General features: G+C 46.3%; 1 protein-coding gene across 1 annotated transcript in view; it reads right to left on the reverse strand.

The window, feature by feature from the left end:
- Window positions 1-16,297, reverse strand: part of LOC144807686 (uncharacterized) — a 61,639-nt gene extending 45,342 nt beyond the window's left edge. The window contains exon 1 of the mRNA XM_078673327.1: window positions 16,098-16,297. The gene's annotated coding sequence lies outside the window, so the exon portion shown is untranslated. The remainder of the gene's footprint in view (window positions 1-16,097) is intronic.
- Window positions 16,298-17,422: the final 1,125 nt, after the last annotated feature.

Raw genomic sequence — 17,422 nt, forward strand, 5'->3', positions numbered from 1 at the left:
GTTTGAAACACAACCCAGGTAGGGGAACTCCAACTCCAGCTGGTCACTTTGCACCTCCTACGTATCCGTTCGAGGTTTTGCAGCTAGATTTCATCCACATGGAGAGGTGCAACAATTTAAAATATGTGCTCGTTGTTGTTTGTGCTTTCTCAAAATGGGTAGAAGCCTATCCCCTCAAAGACAATACTGCCCTGTCCACAGCAAAAGCCCTGGTGAAAGAGTACTTCCCGAGGTTCGGAATGCCTAGAATGGTCTGGTCTGATAATGGAAGTGAATTTGTGGGTCGTGTGATGAAGAGAGTGTGTGAAGGGTTGGGTATTAGACAGAAGTTCCACGCTGCAAATCACCCCCAATCAGCTGGACTAGTAGAATGCTACAATGGCACGTTAAAACTTAAACTGGCCAAAATCCAAGCGAGCACAGGCCTTAAATGGCCTGACGCTCTACCTTTAGCAATCCTGTCCACTAGAATGACTGTGCATTCACGAGTGAAACTCAGCCCTTACGAGATTGTTTTTGGCCGGCCAGCCAACATTTGGGGAGTGCCTAGGCCCACGAAATTTAGTGAACTGGAACACCCTGTTTTGCTCGATTATCTGTATGAATTGACGGCTAAATTGCGTGTTTTGCATCAACAGGTCCACAATACTCTGCCTCCGGTCTCTGACACTCCGGGCCACGACATTGATCCTGGTTCGTGGATACTGGTAAAGAATTTTCAAAGGACGAAGAACGACCAGCCCAGGTGGACCGGGCCTCACCTCGTCCTTCTCTCTACAAGATCTGCGGTTCGGGTGGAAGGAAAAACCAACTGGGTCCACGGGATCCATTGCAAGAAGATACATTTCCCCCTGCCTACTGACCAATGGGTCAAGACAGGTGGCACTGATCCAGAACGTGATACTGATCCAAATACCGTACTTTTTAACGATTTGCACGAAAGTAGCTCTGACTCTGAACCAGAAAATGAGAACATTTCGCACAGGATTGTGCCACCGCCTGAACTGTTGAACACTGCAGAACCTGACCTTTTGTTTCAGGACCAGACTATACCTGGAACGCAACGTTACAATTTGAGACCGAGGAAAAATGAATAAGTAAAGTAATTTCTTTTGCAAACTTGAGACTAAAAGAATCCATGGACTAATAAAAAAAGATATTTTTTCCCCCTAAGTACTATTTTTGAAAGTGCAGCTCTCCCATTCAGGAAACTTGCTTATTTTTGTTTTTCGAACCGCCATCCGGGTTCACACTGCTAGGGCCGCGATTGGCTAAAGTCTTTGGAAAGTGCAGCCACGACGTTAGGTCGGTGGTTCTGGTTGGTCCAAGGGAGTTGCCCTATACTGACAGAAGCACTCCTTAGCAGAATCAACCTCCTCATCGCGGGCAGCACTTTTAGAGAGGATGGAGTTTCACGATATGGAGAGACCTGCCAAACGAACGAACTTTAAGCATCAATTATGCGAAACAATGTCAAAGAAAAGTTTTATAATATTATGCATTTGTATGTTATTCAGTATGATGATATTTTTAATAAGTTACGTCATATTCTCGTTTCGTGTAACATTTACACCCACGGCATCGCCCATACCTCCTACTACTGTTTCCCCTCATTTTTTCCATCCCCTTCCTGACCACGAATCCAATAGAACACTAGAATTCATTAATAACTCCTTCATTCAGCTCCTGCACCAGCACCAGCACCAGCTAGTAATAAACACAACAAACTGCTGGGTTTGTGGACTTATGCCTCACACTATGGATAAGGGTATCCCTTATCTAGTTCTGCCCTTTAGTCACAATGGCTCTGTGTGGGCATACAGAACAATGTTCATATATGCACGCGAAAACCAACCCCTACGTTCTGTAAAGGACAACCCCAAGACTAGCGCCCTAGTGAAAGGCATAATGGACATGGTTAGAGATATAACTCTTTATGTAAATCCTCCCAATGATGAGATACTGGCATATGTAGGTTGGAACGTGACTGGGTATGGAATTACCGTGAATGAGAAACAGCAAGCCACGAAGTCTTCCCCGATCTGGATTGTACCCCATCGAGGTAATCTGTGTCTGCAAGGTACTGGCAGGAATCCCAGAGCTCAGTTAGGAAACAGTGTCTGTACAGAAACATATGTTTTTGGGTCACAGATTTCCCCTGCATTTCTAGCAGCAAAGGGTACCGATTTCATTTGTCACGATAGAGCCTATACATGGTTGCCCCCTGACTTTTCGGGCTCATGTTTTGTGTCATTCCTGTTGCCTCCCACCTACACAGCAGCGGCAGACTACCACCGGACAAGGATAGTTAGAGGTGTCTTCAGTAAAGAAGACACTGCAGGTCAAGAATTTGGAGTCTTTGCTAAGGGTTTTTTGCCATTCTGGGGATCTATGGCTAACAGCAGGAATATAAGGCAATTGACAAGGGTAGTCGAGTCCACCGTGATTGAAACTGCCGGTGCCCTTAGTAACTTAACTGCTGAGCTCCAGTCGGATCGTCTTATGACCCTTCAGAACAGGGTCGCCCTAGATGTCATACTTGCAGACCGAGGTGGTGTATGCAGATTAATCCAATCTAGCTGTTGCATTTCTATCCCAGATAACGCTCCGACAGTGTATCAGGCCATCTCCAAACTACATAAGATTTCCGAATCCATTCATGTGGATAAAGGAGATTGGTCGTTAACGGGTTGGTTCTGGGAACTGATATCCGCCTGGGGATGGAAAATTCTAATGGTCATTGGGATAATCTTAGCCATCCTTTTCCTGTTCTGTCTGTGCATACAGTGTGCTCCTGCAATATGTGGCCTCTGTGTCACATCATGTATAAGGAAGCCTGTGTCAAGAGATGAACTAAGTACTAGGATGATGTTACAGCAACATCTCAATGACTTTAAGAATATAGATCTGGACTCAGACTAACATGAGGATAGATTAATTGCCTATGTAAGGGCAAAAGGAGGGTTTGTGGTACTGAAAATCCGAAAACGGGTACTCATCCCAGTAATAGGAATAAAACCTTTATTGGAATACGACGAATTTAGTGTCAAAAGACCGAGAATGGCGAGTACAGTATGTACAAGCATTTTCGTCGCATTCAGGTGATGATTTCTTCTCGAAATCATCATTAATATCCTGAACCCTTGGCTTCCATTTTGTATATAGCCGCCATTTGGTGTGTTGCCCTGTACATAGGCCTTAATCCAGCTGAATTCGATCCCACAAGGACATGTACACCTTAATCGACTTTCCTGTGACCTGTACAAGTAGAAACCAATGCCTCAGGCCGAACTCGTTAGGTCAGTTCCCCTCTCAGTGGCCGAACAAGATAACATCAAGGCTCAACAAGCCATAAAACCATTTCAGCGCGCACACCTGCCCTATCTCGCTCACATCTATCTCCACTCCTTTTCTTCACTTACTTTATGATGGGGAGGTGCCCGTTTTTATTGAGGGTCCAGCGATATCTGATGAAATGTTAGGCCTTGCCGAAATGATTTGTTGTGGGCAGCACGACGTGAAATATGTACATGTCATCATGACTCTGTTTTTTCTTGTAACCAATAACTGTAAATAACATACTACAACTTCGAAGAATGTTTGCCTGAAGCTAGAAACTGTGTATAAGAAGAGAAGCCTGACTTTGTGAATTCGAGCAGTCTCCTGAGAATATACTCCCCGTGTGGTGTATTACTAGGACACTTGTTACCTTGGTTGCAGCCAATAAACCGATCTTTGACTTCACCTAGAAGACTCTGAGTTTCTGTGGTCCGGATCAGGAAAGAACCCGGGGTCTCTGGGTGTGCCCTGGCACCGCTGGGTTACGGTTCTGTGCCGGTTCTTAAAAACCCGGTACCTCACTATCGCAGTTCGATCAATTTTTGAGCCACTGTAAAGCCTTACCTCTGACACCAATCTCCCAAAGCCGACGTTCAAGAATGCTATGGGAGATGGTGTTGAACGCTGCAGATAAGTCTAGCAGAACGAGGATAGATGACTGTCCCTTGTCTAGTGCAAGCCGGATATTATCAGATACCTCCAGCAAAGCTATTTTGGTACTGTGGGCTTCCCTAAAGCCAGATTGTGAGGGGTCAAGCAATCCATAGCTCTCAAGATGAAACATTAGCTGTTTGTTAACCAGTGACTCAAGCATCTTACTGAAATGAGGCAGCAAAGATATAGGACGATAGTTAGAGAGAAGTTTTGGGTCTGCACTAGATTTTTTTAATATATGCCTAACACTGGCAGTTTTCCATATTTTGGGAAATTCTGATTCTAACAATAATTTGTTGAATAGATCAGTGAGGCAGTTCAAGAGGGCTGGAGCTACAGTAGGAAAATATTTCGGTGGCAAAGAGTAAATTCTTCCAAAATATGAAAGGGATCAAAAGTAGTTACAGAACGATTTCCCATATCATTATTAATATCTTGTGCAGGGAAGGAATTATGGCTAGCCATGATCTTATCAACAAAAAATGTTGAAAGTGAATCTACCCAGTCCTGAGAGGTAGAAGGTTGTGTCTGAACAGGCGTGGTAGAGAATTCCTTCAAAATTTGATAGAGCTCCTTGTTAGAATTTGTAGCCCTCTCAATACGGCTAAGGAGAAATCATTTTCTTGTTTGTCTTATGTTTTCCATATACTTATGGTGAGCCTCTTTATATGATTTACGATCTATTGGGTCTTTAGTTGTCCTCCATTTTCGCTCCGCAGTCCTGCAGGCGAGCTGCACTAGCTTTAGTTGTTCAGTAAATCACGGAGTGGCTCGGGCTTTAATTGTAACTCTGGAGAGAGGAGCAATTTTATCCAAAGCATTTGTTATTGTTCTATCTAGAGAAATCGCACATTGATCAATGTTATCAATTGTGTTAGGTAAAGCTGACCTGAAGGTAGTAGTAAATAGAGGTAAGGTGATTTTACGCCAGGATCGTCTCCGAACCACTTCCCTACAGGGGACCGCATTAATAGTACGATCAAAAATAACAAATTTTAATAAAAAATGATCCGTCCACAATAGAGGTAGTGGAGACTCAACCTTGACCACTGTAGAGTTTGTTAACAATAGGTCAAGCGTATGACCCGCAATATACGTAGGCCCATTTACTAATTGGACTAATTCCAAGGTGCTGAGACTTGTGATTAACTGATCCGTGTCAGGGTCATGTAATAGTTCTACATGACAGTTAAAATCACTTAGCAGAAGAAAAGTGTTGGAGGCTAATACATGTGGAGCAATAAGCTCGAATAGCTTATATGGAAAGTCATTTTTGGGACCTGGAGGTCTGTACGCTAATGCTCCTCTCCATTTTCCTCCCAACAGACCTCCCATTTTAAAGATACATAATTCCATTTTGTTTGTGCTTATGGACTCTAGGGAGGAGATGTTAACTTCCGGAGTTGTGGCTATGAGTAGGCCACCTCCCCTATTCTTCTCTCTGTCCACTCTTATTATGTAATATTGTGGAGGAAACGCAATGGCCACATCCAGGCATGCTCATGTAACCAGGTTTCCGTTATAAAACAGATATCATGTGATTCAGAGTCAATAAGACTCCATTCTTCAACAGCATGTTTAGGAATAGTGTGTGCATTAAAATATAGTGCTTTTAGTGGACTGGAGGTTTTGGTGTGCGTAGATGTACAAGAAACTTGATTTTCACAGAGAACTTGTAAATTAGGAATGGCCATCATATGTACCCCACTAGTTGTACCAGCTTCAAGTCTGGCTAACTGTTTAGATAATAAAGGGTTGAGATCTTTCAGCTCCTGACTAGAATATTTGAGAAAAGACATTTTGATGGCAACTATTTAAGAGAATAAAAGGCAAAATAAACTAAGTTTTAAAGACAAAACGGGCAGGGGTCCAGGCAGCTGACAGCTGTCTGGTGCAGACGGGCGCAGACAGGTTTGCCTTTGGCGTGCCGCTGCGCACGTCCGCTGCCCAGCCCCGCTTTTGTAGGGCTGAAAGGCTGGTGATCAGAGGCTGGAATGCGAATTACACTTCCGGTTGGCAAGCTGACGACCAGAAGTGCGACTAACGCCTCCTAGTCCCTCCGTACAATTGGCACAAACCGTGGCGGACCGAGGACAGAGGCGAGTGCGATCAAGTAAGTGAAAATACAGTATATAAATGAATGCGGCGCAGATTAAAAAGCGGTAGTGTCGGCGCAGGGTAAAATACACTAATAGTCCCAAAAATACAGTTCAAGAACTAAAGTAATGGATTTCGACTTAGGGCGGCGGCAGAGGCCTAGTATAGAACTGTTTGCTGTTTTCACAATAGGAATTGCTGTTGTGGTGTTTATACTTTGGATAACCCCATCCCAGAATCCAGTTAGTGTAGGGCACTCCCATAACATGTGGAAGACTGCAAAACGCCGATATCTTCCACATGTTATGGGAGTGCCCTACACTAACTGGATTCTGGGATGGGGTTATCCAAAGTATAAACACCACAACAGCAATTCCGCCGCCCTAAGTCGCAGAAGTTGCAAATGTGATACACTGACTTGGCAGTACTAATTGCTAAATGCGCCATCACCATGCGGTAGAAATCGGCGAGGGCCCCAACAGTTTACAGCTGGTACAATGAGGTGGTGAGATGGGGTAGTGCGGAGAACACTGCCATTAGACAAGAGGAGGCCCAAGGCCAACGTAAGACTCCAATATCAATGGAATGGGACATATTATTAGAAGCACTCAGGGCCATTGAACCGGCACCCACCCCTTAAGAACAAGATGTATAATATGGTAATCATCGTTTGTATGCAACCCATCCCCTCATAATGTCGGACCCCAAGTGATATATACGAGTAGTAGTGTTCTCCAACTCCCAAACACTACACACGCAATGACGGGCAAAGCAGGGAAATCTGGATGGACTATATAACTGAGAATTTCAGATGGGGTGAGCCAATAGAAAGGGTTGAGAGGAGGGATAGTTTAGATGTTCAAAAATTACACAAGCTAGTATAGATAGCCTTTTTCTCCTAGGTTTCAATGAGAGACTGTACAAACACATCAAACCGTACAAGTTATGTAATATCTCGTAACAGCTACAGATTAACTGCAAGAAGTTACACAATGTGATATATCATTCCAAATGTACTGTAACATTGAATGCAAATATATTTTCTGTATTGGGGATAAAAAGGATAAAACCAATTAAGTGTGTATAAAAAAAAGTACAGTCACTCACAACCAATCACTTACCTATACACACCCTCAAACAGCTATCCACTCACTCACACAACCACTCCCTCACCAATTCAACCACTCCCTCACCAATTCAACCACTCACACAGCCACTAACTCACCCATGCAGCCACTCACACAGCCACTAACTCACCCATGCAGCCACTCACATACCCACTAACTCACCCATGCAGCCACTCACATACCCACTAACTCACCCATGCAGCCACTCACATACCCACTAACTCACCCATGCAGCCACTCACATACCCACTAACTCACCCATGCAGCCACTCACATACCCACTAATTCATCCATGCAGCCACTCACATACCCACTAATTCATCCATGCAGCCACTCACATACCCACTAATTCATCCATGCAGTCACTCACACACTCATACAGCCACTCAGACATCCACTTACACACTGATACAGACAGTCACACAGCCACTCAGAGGAGATGTTGGAAATAGTATGACTAATTACTAGTACAGAAAGAATAGTAATTTAACTTACGCTGTAGCTTAGCATATATCTCTAAGTCTCAGAAATGTTTACGAAACACTTACACTCACTGGATGATGTCATGGGTGATGTCACTGACTGTTATGGTCCTCCGTAGCAGAAGAGGAAAGGGTAGAAGCACCTCAACAGGAATGCTGAGAGACAGAAAATGTCGTATGATTGTGAACTGAATGTTGCAACGGGAGAATCACAGCTCACATATGGCATTGGGGCAGCAACTGCATCTTCTCCAAGGTTTGGGACTGCCTACATAAACCCCTCCCCTGGAGAGAGCTGGTGCTTGTCAATCGTTAGAGAGCCGGTGGAGTCAGACTCTTTGTTTAGAGATCAATCTTTGGTTCCTGTGGATGGTTGGATTCAGCCTTCTTCAGCTCTGCTGTGACGGAGCTCTTGTCAGTTCATTTCTTTTTGTAATCAGCAGCCCTCTGCTGATACGGAGTGCCTTCCCACTTCCAGGTCGTTCAGTGGCAGGATCACTGCTGAACCAGGGAGCCCTCCTGCAGACTCGAAAGGGTTAGATTCTGCTGCTCTGCAGTGAAGGAGCTTTCCTGTGCGTTCAGTTCTTGAACGCTTTTTTTGGTAAGGGACACCCCTTCGGTTTCACCTCCTGCCGTGCCTAGTAAACACACTTCCTCTCCGCTGTGATGGAGAGTGGTGTAGAGAGCGAAAATCCACGTTCTCTATACCGTGACTTTTTTTTGTTTCTTTTTAAATGTAAATCCAGTATTTGTAAAGCGCACAGCTACCCTGAGGCATCCCGTCACTGGGCGCCGTCGGGAAGATTAAGCAAGCTATTGCCCAGAGTCACATGGTGCTGGGCTAACCTGCTGCTGGGGATCGAACCGTGAGCCCCAGCTGCCGGTGTCAGTCACCCTCTTTTACATTTGCTCATGCAAACCCTTGACAGGGTTTAGGTATTCATATATATTTCATACACCCGATTTGGCGTGCTAAAGCCACTTGTCGTGGCGGGCACTCGGCGGGATCGCCACCCCCTCTTTATGCACAACTCCTGGTTACAGCGTGATGGTTCCACAAAAAAACCAGAGCCGAGGCCCAAATAGTGCTCAGTGCGGTATTTTATTGGCACACGAAAAACAAGCACTCAGCGCGTTTCGAAGTAAACAGACTTCTTGCTCACGGGTCCCAGGTAACTTCAAAACATTAATGTTATCATTGACATATTCACCTAATTATAACGTTACTGTAACCTTTGCAGTAAATAAATAAATAAATAACTAAATCAGTCTCAGTAATAAGAGGTGCAGTTTATAAAAGGCTCCACAGTAAATGCCCCTCGGAGTGTGAGTGAAGATCAGTGTACAGATATTATCTACTCTACACACTTGTCTTAGTGCGAGTTCAGATCAGGGCACCTTACAGGTCAGTTAGGACCCCTTATACTGCAGTAAAAAGAAGTGTTTTGTACACAGATTTCTTCTTTTGTAAACACTTCTCATTTTGTTGGAAAAAGTCAGGGCAGTGTTCAGTTTTCATCTGTAAATGTCCCTCATAGTGTAATAAATAGCAAAGCACTGCACATAGATTTCTTCCTGTTACAGCCCCTCATAGTACAGGTAAAAGCAGTGCAGTGTTTACACAAACTCTCTGTAAAGGCACCTCATGTTGTAGTAGACAGGGGTGCAGTGTGTACAGAATTACTCTTCTGTAAACACTCCTCATTCTGTTGTAAAATAGATTTCCTGCTGTAGATGTAAACACTGCTTCTAGTGCAGTTAGAAAATAGTGCAGGGAACAGATTTCTTCTTCTGTAAACGCCCCTCGTAAGGCAGTAAATAACAACGCAATGTGCACAGATCATGACTTCTGAAAGCCCATGCAATGGAACGCAAGAGGGACGCAACTCTTAAGTTATATTTATCAAGCTATGCAAGGCCACCTTGCATGGCCCTGCGCGGCCCATGCAATGGAATGCAAGAGACACACAACTCTTAAGTTATATTTATCAAGTCACGCAAGGCCACCTTGCATGGCCCTGCGCGGCCCATGCAATGGAATGCAAGAGAGACACAACTCTTAAGTTATATTTATCACGCCACACAAGGCCACCTTGCATAGCCCTGCGCGGCCCATGCAACGGAACGCAAGAGAGATGCAACTCTTAAGTTATATTTATCAAGCCTTGCCAGGCCACCTTGCATGGCCCTGCGCGGCTTGATAAATCTAGAGTCACACCACGCAGCGTAAATCACGGCGCTGTGTTACTCTTCCCTCGAGAGGTGTTCCATTCCATGGGTGGGGCGTGGTTGTTCCCACACATCCACCCATGGATTTTGGCGCATTCCTACATTTAGCAACACTGGTAGACTTGAGAATGCGTCAAAATGCTGAGTCTCCCCAGGTGAGGCATAACTAAGAGAAGTATCTTTATTTCTCCTCGTTGCGTCTTCTTTCCATGTGTACTGGATACTGCAGCACACATAGCAAAATCCCTCAAGGGATTGTTTTTGTGCAGCTTGCACCATGGGGCAGGGGTGCCTGCTTTGGCACTAGGAGCACATTGTGCGTCAGCGCAGGGAAAAGACAGGACTGCACCGTAGAATGTTAGATACAGCGCATTCTTGCCCGTCCCTATCACGCAGCGCAGCCAGGTGGCTTGCTGAGCTGCGCTGTGTGCCCCTAAGTGTAGTTGAAGGAAGTGCAGTATGGACAGCTTTTTCCCAGTGAGGAGTAAAGAGCGATGCAGCGCGCCCAGATTTTCTATTTTTTAAACGCCCCTCGGACTGTAGTAAAAAGGGATTCCGTTTGCAGACCACAGATGGGCTCTAAACACCTGCACAGAATAGTCAAAGGCAGAGGAGTCTGCACAGATTTCCTCTTTGATTTTAAACCCCCCTCACAGTGTAATAAAAAGCAGTGCAGTGCACACATTAGCTTTCCTGTCAACAGCCCTCACAGAGCAGGGAAAAGCAATGCAATGTACAGATTTTCTAGGTTCTCAGAGATTATTAGTAAGATGAGCACAAATTTCTCACAAAGTAGCAAAAAGCAGTGACGTTTTCACAGACATCCTCTTCAAAGTGCAGTAAAAAGCGGAGCAATGTGCACCAATTTCTCACAGTGCAGGGGGCACAGTCTACTCATAGTGCAGTACAATGCATGGCAGCATGCACAGATCACTCATAGTGCAAATAGCCGTGCAGCATGCACTGATTCCACCCAGTGCAGTACGATGCAGGGCAGTGTGCACAGATTTCTCATAGTGGAGTATGATGCAGTGCAGTGTGACAGGTTTCTCATAGTGCAGTAAGATGCAGGGCAGTTTGACAGGTTTCTTATAGAGCAGTAAGATGCAGTGCAGTGTGCACAGATTTCTCATAGTGCAGTGAGATGCAGTGCAGTGTGACAGGTTTCTTATGTCTTATTAGGTGGCAGATTTCTTTCAGGCCAAGGTTCTGGATATTTTTAATAAATTTACTAATATAACGATCATTGACCCTACCATCCCGGAATCCCCTCTTCTGCCGTCAAATCCTAAATTTGAGGTCTTCTCTCCACCCCTGTCCATGATGGATCTCATAAGTAATGTTAAATCAGGCTCGCCACTGGACCCATGTCCCCCACGTATCCTTAAATTAGTACCCAACCTAATAGCCCCAGTACTCAGCAACATCTGTTCTTCCGTATTCCAGACAGGTGTTTTTCCCCTTGTCTGGAAAAAAGCTATTGTGACACCTCTTTTAAAAAAACCCGCTCTAAATCCTTCAGAGCCAAAAAACTACCGCCCTATCGCCTCTCTCCCTTACCCTTCCAAAATAATTGAAAAGGTCATGAACCAACAGCTGTCGACCTTTATTGACCAGAACGGTCTACTTGACAACACGCAGTTCGGTTTCAGGAAGGGCCACGGGACGGAGACTGCCTTGATAAAAGCTGCCGAGGAGGTCAGGATAATCATGGATAAGGGTGGTGCAGCCATCCTGATACTCCTAGATTTATCCGCGGCCTTCGACACGGTCGATCACACCATCTTGATCGACCGTGTCGCCGCCCTAGGCATTCAGGGCAGGGCAAGAACAACACTAGCATCTTTCCTGGCCAATCGAGTACAGTCTGTTAAGATGGGATGCTTCTGCTCTCCTGATTTCACACTCCCGTGTGGTGTTCCCCAGGGCTCCTCGCTAAGTCCGACACTTTTTAATATCTACGTGTCGGACTTGGCGAGGGTAATCAAGTTGTTCGGCATTGGCTTAACATCTTATGCCGACGACACACAGCTGGTCCTGGAGATACACAAAAACGGTGAAGCAGTGGCAGCGAACTTTCAGGAGGGCATGAAGGCCATTAGCTCATGGATGAACCGGAATTGCTTAAAGCTAAATTCCGACAAGACGGAGGTGATGGTTTTTGGCGAACTGACCCCGTCTTGGTCTCCGGTCTGGTGGCCCTCGGAGTTGGGAGCTCCCCCATCACCTGTAACCAAGGTGAAAAACTTGGGCGTGCTTTTTGATAATAAGCTTACGTTTTTAAGCCATGCCAACGCGGTGGTGTCAGCCTCCTTCTTTACCCTGAGAATGGTGAAGAAACTGCTCCCTTTTCTTCCCCCAACCGCAGGTAAAACCTTAATGTCCTCCCTGGTGTTATCTAGGGTGGATTATTGCAATGGTCTACTGCTTAACGCACAAGAGCAAGTTCTGAGCAAATTACAGCTTGTCCAGAACGCTGCTGCAAGAATTCTCACGGGTATACCTAAGCACGCTTCTATCTCTCCCACAATTCGTGAGCTCCACTGGTTACCAATAAGAAGCCGGATAAAGTTTAAGGCCATGTGTATCATTCACAAGGCCTTAAACAATAATGGACCTGATTTCTTCAAAAGAGCATTCAAACTGTACAAACCCAGTCGAACACTACGCTCTTCTTCGGCCCAACAGCTCCAAATCCCATGCACAAAAAAAGTATCTTGGGGAGACAGACGTTTTGTAGTGGCAGCATCAAAACTATGGAATCAGATCCCCTCCTCTGTTAAAAATCAATCATCATTACTCTCATTTCGCAAACATCTCAAGACCTGGCTCTTTAACCAGTAAGACGTCAGTGGAACCCCCGCAATCTGCAAACTCCAGCGCCGAGACACCGAAAGGTATTTGCGCGCTTTAGAAATTTAAAAAATAAAAAATTATAGTGCAGTAAGATGCAGTGCAGTGTGACAGGTTTCTCATAGTGCAGTAAAAAGTAGTACAGTGTGATGGGTTTCTCATAGTGCAGTAATATGCAGTGCGGGTGTGACAGGTTTCTCATAGTGCTGTGAGATGCAGTACAGTGTGCACAGATCCCTCATATTGTAGTATGATGGAGTGCAGTGTGCACAGATTTCTCATAGTGCAGTAAAAAGTAGTGCAGTGTGACAGGTTTCTCATAGTGCAGTAATATGCAGTGCAGTGTGCACAGATTTCTCATAGTGCAGTAAAAAGTAGTACAGTGTGACAGGTTTCTCATAGTGCAGTAATATGCAGTGCAGTGTGACAGGTTTCTCATAGTGCAGTAAGATGCAGTGCAGTGTGCACAGATTTCTCATAGTGCAGTAAGATGCAGTGCAGTGTGACAGGTTTCTCATAGTGCAGTAAGATGCAGTGCAGTGTGACAGGTTTCTCATAGTGCAGTAAGATGCAGTGCAGTGTGACAGGTTTTTCACAGTGCAGTAAGATGCAGTGCAGTGTGCACAAATGCACCCTTAAACACACATAATGACCACAAAAGTCCCCAGGGCCGGAGGGAAAGCCCCTTCTCCCTCCCTGAGGTCCCCAGGTAGAAGAACCCAGCTCAGTCCACCCCATTCAGTGATTTCTCATAGTGGGGTAAGACGAAGTGCAGTGACACAGATTCCTTATAGTGCAGCAAGGTGCAGTACAGTGTGCACAGATGCCTCATATTGTAGTATGATGGAGTGCAGTGTGCACAGATTTCTCATAGTGCAGTAAAAAGTAGTGCAGTGTGACAGGTTTCTCATAGTGCAGTAATATGCAGTGCAGTGTGACAGGTTTCTCATAGTGCAGTAAGATGCAGTGCAGTGTGCACAGATTTCTCATAGTGCAGTAAAAAGTAGTACAGTGTGACAGGTTTCTCATAGTGCAGTAATATGCAGTGCAGTGTGACAGGTTTCTCATAGTGCAGTAAGATGCAGTGCAGTGTGCACAGATTTCTCATAGTGCAGTAAGATGCAGTGCAGTGTGACAGGTTTCTCATAGTGCAGTAAGATGCAGTGCAGTGTGCACAGATTTCTCATAGTGCAGTAAAAAGTAGTACAGTGTGACAGGTTTCTCATAGTGCAGTAAGATGCAGTGCAGTGTGAAAGGTTTCTCATAGTGCAGTAAGATGCAGTGCAGTGTGCACAAATGGACCCTTAAACACACATAATGACCACAAAAGTCCCCAGGGCCGGAGGGAAAGCCCCTTCTCCCTCCCTGAGGTCCCCAGGTAGAAGAACCCAGCTCAGTCCACCTCCTTGCAGTGATTTCTCATAGTGTGGTAAGACTAAGTGCAGTGACACCATTCCTTATAGTGCAGCAAGGTGCAGTGCAGTGTGCACAGATTTCACACAGTGCAGTTAGATACAGTGCAGTACACTGACATAGACTTGTCATAGTGCACTAAGATGCAGTGCGCTGCACAGACTCCTCATAATGCAGTCAGATGCAGTGCAGTGTGCACAGATTTCTCATAGTGCAGTAAATAGCATTGCAGTACTACGGATTCCTCAAAGTACTGTAAGATGCACTGCAGCGTGCACAGATTCCTCATAGTGCAGTGAGAGGAGGTGAACCATTCGCATGTTTCTCAGAGTGTCCTACGTTACACTGCAGTGTGAACAGATTTCTCATAGAGGAATAAGACGTAGCACAGTGTGCACAGATTTCTCATAGAACACTAAACTGCAGTGCAGTGTGCATAGATTGCTCATTGCAGTACAATGCAGTGCAGTGTGCACAGATTTCTCTCAGTGCAGTGGCACATACTTCTCATAGTGCTGTAAGATGCAGTGATGTGTGCGCAGATTTCTTATTGTAGTAGGATGCAGTGTGCACAGGTTTCTCACAGTGTAGTAAGATGCAGTGCAGTGCACATAGAATCCTCACAGTACAGTAAGTAACAATGCAGTGTGCATAGATAATTGTAAGATGCAGCGTAGAGTGCAAAGATTCTTCACAGTGTTGTAAAGATGCAATGCAGCAGCACATATTCCTCATGCAGTGCAGCATGCAGTGATTCCATCGTTCAGTGAGATACTGTGCAGATATTACTCATAGTGCAGCCAGTTGCAGTGCAGTGTGTACAGATTCCTCACAGTGCAGTAAGATGCAGTGCACAGACTTCTCATAGTGCAGTGAGATGCATTGCAGCGTGCGCATATTATTGGAGTGCAGTAGGGTGCAGTGCAGTGCACAGATCCCCTCTTTAACACACATGATGCCAACAAACAACCCCCAGGGCAGAAGGAAAGCCCCCCAGGGCCCACGGATAGAAGAGCCCAGCTCAGCCCCAGGGGCCCACGGATAGAAGAGCCCAGCTCAGCCCCAGGGGCCCCCAGATAGAAGAGCCTAGCTCAGCCCCAGGGGCCCCCAGATAGAAGAGCCCAGCTCAGCCCACGGGACCCCGGATAGAAGGGCCTGGATCAGCCCAGTGGCCCCCGGATAGAAGGGCCCAGCTCAGACACAGGGGCCCCGGATAGAAGAGCCCAGCTCAGCCCCAGAGGCCCCCGGATAGAAGAGCCCAGCCCAGCCCCAGAGGCCCCCGGATAGAAGAGCCCAGCCCAGCCCCAGAGGCCCCCAGATAGAAGAGCCCAGCTCAGCCCCCCAGGGGCCCCCGGGTTAGAAGAGCCCAGCTCAGGCCCTGGGGCCCCGGATAGAAGAGCCCAGCTCAGGCCCTGGGGCCCCGGATAGAAGAGCCCAGCTCAGCCCCAGGACCCCCGGATAGAAGAGCCCAGCTCAGCCCCAGGGGGCCGGGATAGAAAAGCCCAGCTCAGCCTCAGGGACCCCCGGATAGAAGAGCCCAGCTCAGCCCCCAGAGGCCCCCGGATAGAAGAGCCCAGCTCAGCCCCAGGGGCCCCGGATAGAAGAGCCCAGCTCAACCCCAGGGGCCCCGGATAGAAGAGCCCAGCTCAGCCCCAGGGGCCCTGGATAGAAGAGCCCAGCTCAGCCCCATGGGCCCCGGATAGAAGAGCCCAGCTCAGCTCCAGGGCCCCTCCGGATAGAAGAGCCCAGCTCAGCCCCAGGGGCCTCCAGATAGAAGAGCCCAGCTCAGCCCCAGGGGCCCCGGATAGAAGGGCCCAGCTCAGCCCGGCTCCTGCAGAGATTCCCTCCAGGATTATTCAGTCTATTTCTGCAAACACAGCAGAAGGTGCTGACAATCTCTTACCTGAGCAGAGACCTGTTCAGACATGTCCAGGCTCTCTCCGCCTCCTGGGGGGGCCGGGGGGCAGATTTGGGGTTTGAGGGGGTCTGAAGATGGAGGTAACTGCACACCAGACAGGGCTCCTTCCTCCTCTGCAGCAGGCTGAACACACACAAAGAGAGGCCGGAATTTATGTAACCACCGCTACTGGTGCTGTCTCTGCCGCCGCTGACCCGGAAGAGGAAACCCTTCTCCCTTTCACCCAATGTGCAGCTCAGTGTTTCATCAACAGGCAAGGAGCACCCTCTGGTGGCAGCTGACGGAACCACCGACTCCAGTCTTTAAGAGTGAATTGGAAAAGAAAGCCTGAATTTCATTAAATACATGAAAATATAAGAAAACTGCTAGAATTAAACTAGTCAACGTTTTTCTGTTTTTCTATTTTTCCTGTTTCTGTGGGTAATTCTTTATACTTGATAGGGCTGTGTATATTCAAACAACTTTCCAACGATTTGCCCCAAATTAAGTTTTGCATTTCTCTGCATTTTTTACCCACTCACTCCCCCCAAAGTTTCACTTATAAAACAAAATAAAGTAGATTTCAGTCTCAATACATTCATGAGACAGAACAATCTGGTTTGACTCTCACAGATTTCTCCCTCAGTGGGTGGTGTCACGGCAGTGAGTGACCGGTGCTGGGTCTGAGGATGAGAGGGTATTCCATCACTAACTAATGTCAGACTCCTTCATACAGGCCCTTATTAGAGTTACCACCTGCCTTTTGGTCATGTTTTAAGAATTTGCAAAGGCCCGGATATTATTCTTCAATAAGACTTTAAATAAAAGTGTTTGATTCATTTTTAACATGGCTTTGTTGTCTTTATTTACTTCAACTCTCGGTCAGGATTCATTAAGGCAGCTCTAGCACACATTTTAAAGTGATTTCTGCTTATATTTGATATTTTAAGTTTGCACGGATTAGAGGAAAAATGACAGCTTTAAGTAATCTTCCTACGTTTGTACTGGCCGGGACAAGAAAATACTGACCATGCCATTCCTATAAAAGACTGGTCAGGTGGTAACCCTCTCTCCTATCATAAGACACTCCGTGTCCACGCACCATCAATGTGCGGTTGAAGGAGGGCTTCGTAGCACCGTCAGGCAAGTTGCATTTGTTGCCTGGGCAGTGATATCAGATGCGACATGCACACATCAGAGCCTTCAAGTCTCACTCATCATGAGTGACACTCACACATTTAGAGGTCTGTGCCGAAGTCTCACTCACACCTAGCTGAATCTTATCACTGGGAGACGGGAGAGGGTCCTAGTACTCCATATGTGACTTTGCT

This window comes from Lissotriton helveticus, chromosome 1_2 (assembly GCF_964261635.1).
Source record: "Lissotriton helveticus chromosome 1_2, aLisHel1.1, whole genome shotgun sequence".
In the NCBI taxonomy this organism is placed as follows: domain Eukaryota; kingdom Metazoa; phylum Chordata; class Amphibia; order Caudata; family Salamandridae; genus Lissotriton; species Lissotriton helveticus.